This window comes from Amphiura filiformis, chromosome 5 (assembly GCF_039555335.1).
Source record: "Amphiura filiformis chromosome 5, Afil_fr2py, whole genome shotgun sequence".
Classification (NCBI taxonomy): Eukaryota; Metazoa; Echinodermata; class Ophiuroidea; order Amphilepidida; family Amphiuridae; genus Amphiura; species Amphiura filiformis.
Window position 1 is genome coordinate 33,274,715 of NC_092632.1, and position 6,221 is coordinate 33,280,935.

General features: G+C 36.3%; 2 non-coding genes across 2 annotated transcripts; both read right to left on the reverse strand.

Annotated features, from left to right (window-relative positions):
* Nucleotides 1-4,822: 4,822 nt before the first annotated feature.
* On the reverse strand, nt 4,823-4,895 carry Trnak-uuu (transfer RNA lysine (anticodon UUU)). Its single transcript has one exon. It is a non-coding gene; the product is annotated as a tRNA-Lys (tRNA).
* A 1,253-nt stretch (nt 4,896-6,148) lies between these two features.
* Trnak-uuu (transfer RNA lysine (anticodon UUU)) lies at nt 6,149-6,221 on the reverse strand. Its single transcript has one exon. It is a non-coding gene; the product is annotated as a tRNA-Lys (tRNA).

A 6,221-nucleotide genomic window follows, 5' to 3' on the forward strand; every position in this document is an offset into this window, starting at 1 on the left:
GTATATGGCTGGCCGTAACCGCCACAACGTGGAGCTGCTACGCATAGCTTACTTTTCGCTTCGCGGAGCTAAATTGACCAATCATGTTAGATCTTTTCATTACGCGGAGCCAGTTGATGCATCATCGTTCCAGAGAGAGAAAACTCTTGCCAAAATTAATGTTTACTATGTGGATTTTAAATGAATCGAATGTAAATAAACCACAAACAGTTGTACAGGATCAATACCATTGTTTGATTAGTGTATAGTCAATGTTACCTTGCATGCATGTGCCATGTGTGTGGTGTGTTTGTTTGTTTGTCTACTGTGTCAGGCCAGGATCACTGACACCCACGGTACTGATACGGTCATACTATCACGGTGATCATATTGTTGAATGTTGTTGACTTTAAAATAATCATGATGCAGTCATGTCTACAGTAGAATTCACCACGACCTTTGAAGGACTTAAACCCCATTAAAAGCTATTAAACCAAGATAACACTCAATGAAAACAGCTCAACTATGTTACATCAGATCTTCTCTGGTTAAATACACACTGCACTTGTGTCTGTTTTACCTGTGCAATGAACAATGAGCTGGTATTATAGTTTCAGTTGGGTGAATGATTATAAAGCGAACGCAAGGTAACAATACTGTCTGGGCTTTTGTTTACGAAATGAGACAATAGTCTGCTTATTGTTAACCAGCGTTCTTGAAAATGAGAAGCATAATGGTTTGCAGACTTAACACGGTTTAGAAATAATTTGTTCATATTTTTTGGTGTTATCTGTCGTTTACATATCCTTCCTAAAACACAAAAGTACCAATATTTCCAAACACCTAAATTAGCTAAAAATTTAGGAAATGTTACAAAACTATATTTTCTAGAATTTCAGAGAATACTTTAAATATTGACTGGTTATTTTTTACACAGTGACGTCATATAGGCAATGGCATAATACTTCTAACATACACTAGGTCACGCGTCAATGGTGAGCGCACTGAGTATTGTGTATAGGAAAACGGGCAGTACCGTAACTACAGTATGTATGGCCTACTACTAGTATATAAAGTAAATCCGAACTGGTTTGCTGAAGGTCGAATTCCGCAGGCCACGCCGCGCAAGATGTACAAATCAGCCTGAATTGTGTGCATGGTTTACCACCACTCTGCCTAGCTATATAGTTGTGTACAATACTGTATGAGTTTCTTGTGAGTGCATGTCCATCTTAATAATAAGTCGGTTCGTACTTTTCATAAATTACTTTTTGAATCATAACTATCGTGACCGAGGATATCTTGCAACTACGTGAAGCTCGTCTGGCAAATTCTTAATGACTAAATTCGCTTCACGTAATGAGTAAGTCGTACTTGATTGGTCAGTTTTACCTCCGAGTAATGAAAAACTCTAACATGATTGGTCAATTTGGCTCCACGGAACAAAAAGTCAGCTACGCGTAGCAGCTCCACGTTGTGGCGGTTGCGGCCTACCATATTAGTATCCCATATGATATTTCTATTGTAAGAAAATTTTATTTGTTGTCACGTAAATCACAGGTTTCGTTTAAATGTACTAACTGGAAATTAAATGTACTAATTAGTGAGGACCGGTATTTTGCTGTGGATATGTTTAACTGCAATTTGCGGGTAAAAATTTGAAATCCTGGGTAAAAATTTTGATAATATTCAACTCTTTGAGAAAATTATTTTATAAAGGAATGCTGGTAAAGCCAGGTGCAATACAATGTACATTATTGACACACTATCACGCTCTTTATCTTCGTCAATAATAGAATAATCGATTTCAATCGAATTGAATGCATGAGTTTGTAGTTGACTACTGAGCGACCTAAGCGATCGATTGCTAGCCAATCAGATAGAACTCCTTTTCTTGCGTTCAGTGAAATACCACTCGCCTGTCGCTCACTACCACTCGCCCGTCGCTCACCAACGGAGTATTAAATTTATATTTATCGTATAGGACGTCGACGGTGTGCCTGGACTACCAAACACTAACACGCCCCGGCGCACACCCAAGTCATTCATTATGACGTAACGTGAAGAAAATAAATATATGCTAATTCGCCGAGGGCGCTCAAACGCACATATTTTCATTTCCCAAAATTTGATTATAGCTACCCAACATTTCCTTCTAAAATTAGATTTCAATGTAAAAATATAGACGAATCCAAGTAGCCAAGTCATGGTCAGGATTTGGTCGGACATCTTTGGGTAGCCGCTAGCACCAACCTGGTGCCTTGAGCGTCCAATTGTGCAAATAAAAGCCGCCTAACACCAAGAGAAGATGCAAGGACGAGGAGGGTTAATAGAATAATAGGGTCACTCCATATCAAATCAAGGAGGCGCCCCACCTGACCCCCTCAGATTTGCTTAATATTTTAGTCATATGTTGTACCTGTAAAAATATTAAAAACCTGCAAATTTGAGGTCTGTAGCTCTTACGGATTTTCTGTGGGAGCCATTTAAAGTTGGAGTACGGGGGTCTAAATTTGGACCCAAAAGTTGCCCTTTAAATAAATTTCATCTTTGGGCGTTTGTGCCTTCTTTATAAAAAGAAAGAGAGGTCTGAAACTTTGCATACACACTAACTGCATGCCCAATTTGTCAAAAAAATAAAAATAAAAAAATTCTGTAATTGCGCGTTGTGTCACGGGCTCATTAAATATGCAAGAAAAAATGTAATGTTTTGTAAACTGGCAAGTTTAGCCCCCCTAAATTCACATTTTTTGTCAGATTAATTATTTTTGTTGTCACCGATGCTATATATAGGATAAATACAATGCATACCCAAAAATTGGGGTCACAACTCATTTACATTTCGAACAGCGCCCTCACGAAGATGGAATTTATTGCACATTCAACATTTTCAGGGGCCCAAAGTCGATGTGGTCCACCTTCAAAGTTTATAAAACATCACTTTTATATAACTACAAGTCTTAAATTACAACTTTGCTAAGTCCCAGTAATTGTATAGGTTGACTTCATATAAAATGACAAGCCCAAAGTTAACCATTTTCTTATGATTGCATGTAGTGCAAAAAGGGTGCAAATGTGCCGAATTCGGAAGGTTGAAAGTCAAATTGACCCCAATATTGAAAATAAAATGGAAATAAAAGTAAATAGGGCCAATAACTATGCATCTAGTCATTTATTTTCAATATTGTGGCCATTTTGACTTTTAAACCTTCCGAATTCGGCACATTTGCAGTACATGCAATCATAAGAAAACGGTCAACTTTAGGCTTGTCGTTTTATATGAAGTCAATCTATAAAATTAATGGGATTGAGCAAAGTTGCAATTTAAGACTAGTAGTCATATAAAAGTGATGTTTTATCAATTTTGAAGGTTGACCACATCGACTTTGGGCCCCATGAAAATGTTGAATTTTCAATAAATTTCATCTTCGTGAGGGCGCTGTTCGAAATGTAAATGAGTTGTGACCCCAATTTTTTGGGTATGCATTGTATTTATCCTATATATAGCATCGGTGACAACAAAAAATAATTAATCTGACAAAAAATGTGAATTTAGGGGGGCTAAACTTGCCAGTTTACAAAACATCTTCGTGAGGGCGCTGCACTCCAACTTTAAATGGCTACCATAGAAAATCTGTATATATTGAAAACGAAATGGAAATACAAGTAAATAGGGCCAATAACTACTCATCTAATCATTTATTTTTAATATTGTGGCCAATTTGACTTTCAAGCCTTCCGAATTCGGCACATTTGCACTACATGCAATCATAAGAAAATGGTCAACTTTGGGCTTGTCATTTTATATGAAGTCAACCTATACAATTACTGGGACTTAGCAAAGTTGTAATTTAAGACTAGTAGTTATATAAAAGTGATGTTTTATAAATTTTGAAGGTGGACCACATCGACTTTGGGCCCCCTGAAAATGTTGAATTTGCAATAAATTTCATCTTCGTGAGGGCGCTGTTCGAAATGTAAATGAGTTGTGACCCCAATTTTTGGGTATGCATTGTATTTATCCTATATATAGCATCGGTGAAAACAAAAATAATTAATCTGACAAAAATGTGAATTTAGGGGGCTAAACTTGCCAGTTTACAAAACATTACATTTTTTCTTGCATATTTAATGACCCCGTGACACAACGCGCAATTACAGAATTTTTATATTTTTTATTTTTTGACAAATTGGGCATGCAGTTAGTGTGTATGCAAAGTTTCAGACCTCTCTTTCTTTTTATAAAGAAGGCACAGACTCCCAAAGATGAAATTTATTTAAGGGGTAACTTTTGGGTCCAAATTTAGACCTCCCTACTCCAACTTTAAATGCCTGCCACAGAAAATCCGTAAGAGCTACAGACCTCAAATTTGCAGGTTTTTAATATTTTTACAGGTAAAACATATGACTAAAATATAAAGCAAATCTGAGGGGGTCAGGTGGGGCGCCTCCTTGATTTGATATGGAGTGACCCAATAGCTAATAATATATATAATGGAGATAATTCCGCAGGTAATCCCGTCGCATCTATTCATACATATAGTCCTTTTGTTCGAAGTACATCAATGCATAGATACCGCGTGTAGTTAATCCGATTATTATGTCACTTCAACAGCGAATAGACCATGCTGTGTGTTTTGTCGAAGGAACTGTATTGTGTTATTCTTTTGTCTGCCTGTGTTTTCGCGGAAGGTGTAAAACGGGTGATGGAATGCAGTTTAAAATTTCCGCCAAGGCCGAATCATTTCACATTTTGAGTGTATTGTAGCCGACGGCTACCCAACTAAAGGCTGCTAGTCAGGTGTAGGAATGCGTGTATTTGGATTCGTCTATAGAACACTTACGCCCGATGGGGGACTCGAACCCGCGACCCTCAGATTAAAAGTCTGATGCTCTACCGACTGAGCTAACCGGGCTTGTATAAGCAATTTTAGATGGCATTGCAGTTCACGTCACCCACAATTCAGTTCGTATATTATAAATCCATATGAGTCACCCACAGTACAATTTGAACATTAATGTCCTCCTGCCTTTATTTTACAGTTTATTACGCCAATGTTTCATGGCACCCAATGTTGCATCATCTTGAAACGACAACAAATGTGTAGTGTAGTGTTGTAACCTTTTATAACATTAATCTACAAATAAGGTGAATCGTATATTGCATTTTGACGTTAAAGACTTGTCCGTAATTTTCAAAACAGCCCGTGTTTGGAATGAAAAGTTATGAAGGCTTGTATGTTTAGACCAACAAACTTTTAAAATGTTCCACTTTTTGTAATCATGTTGGTGCTCTTATTGTTCCAATTGGCTTAAAACCTCGACTTACCTAGGATTTTAGGTACAATTGTTATGATGCATTTCAAGGTGATGTTGTACCAATGCAAACATCTTTATCATTGGCAAGTTATTTTAAAGACAACGCCAGTTTACTTGTTCCTGCAATACCACGCAATATCACCTTCATAATTTCTTTTTGTTATTTCTGATACATATTACAAATAAACACTGCTTAGGTCTTTATAACATTAATCTACAAATAAGGTGAATCGTGTATTGCATTTTGACGTTAAAGACTTGTCCGTAAATGTTTTAAACAGTCCATATTTGGAATAAAGTTATAAAAGTCTGTATTTATAGAGCAACAAACTTTTAGAATGTTCCACTTTCTGTAATCATGTTGGTACTCTTATTGTTGATATTGGCTTAAAACCTCGACTTACCTAGAATTTTCGGTACAAGTGTTATGTTGCATTTCAAGGTGACGTTGTACTAATGCAAACATCTTTATCATTGGCAACTAATTTTCAAGACAACGTCAGTTTACCTATTCCTGCAATACCGTGCAATATTATTATTATTATTATTATTTATTTTTGCTGTTTCTGATGCATATTACAATAAACACTGTTTAAGTTTATACTTTTAAAATTACTTCGACCTCACGATGTATCCATAATTATATATTTCAAATTATGAATGGAAACGTGTGTATTTATTCACTTATGATATATATACAGACTTCATTTTGAAACTTTATACACATCATTGACTGATTAAAATGATTAATATTTGTTTTTCAAGTAAAAGGTTGTTCCCAAAATTTGATTATAGCTACCCAAAATTTCCTTCTAAAATTAGATTTCAATGTAAAAACATAGAACACTTACGCCGGATGAGGGACTCGAACCCGCGACCCTCAGATTAAAAGTCTGATGCTCTAACGACTGAGCTAACCGGGC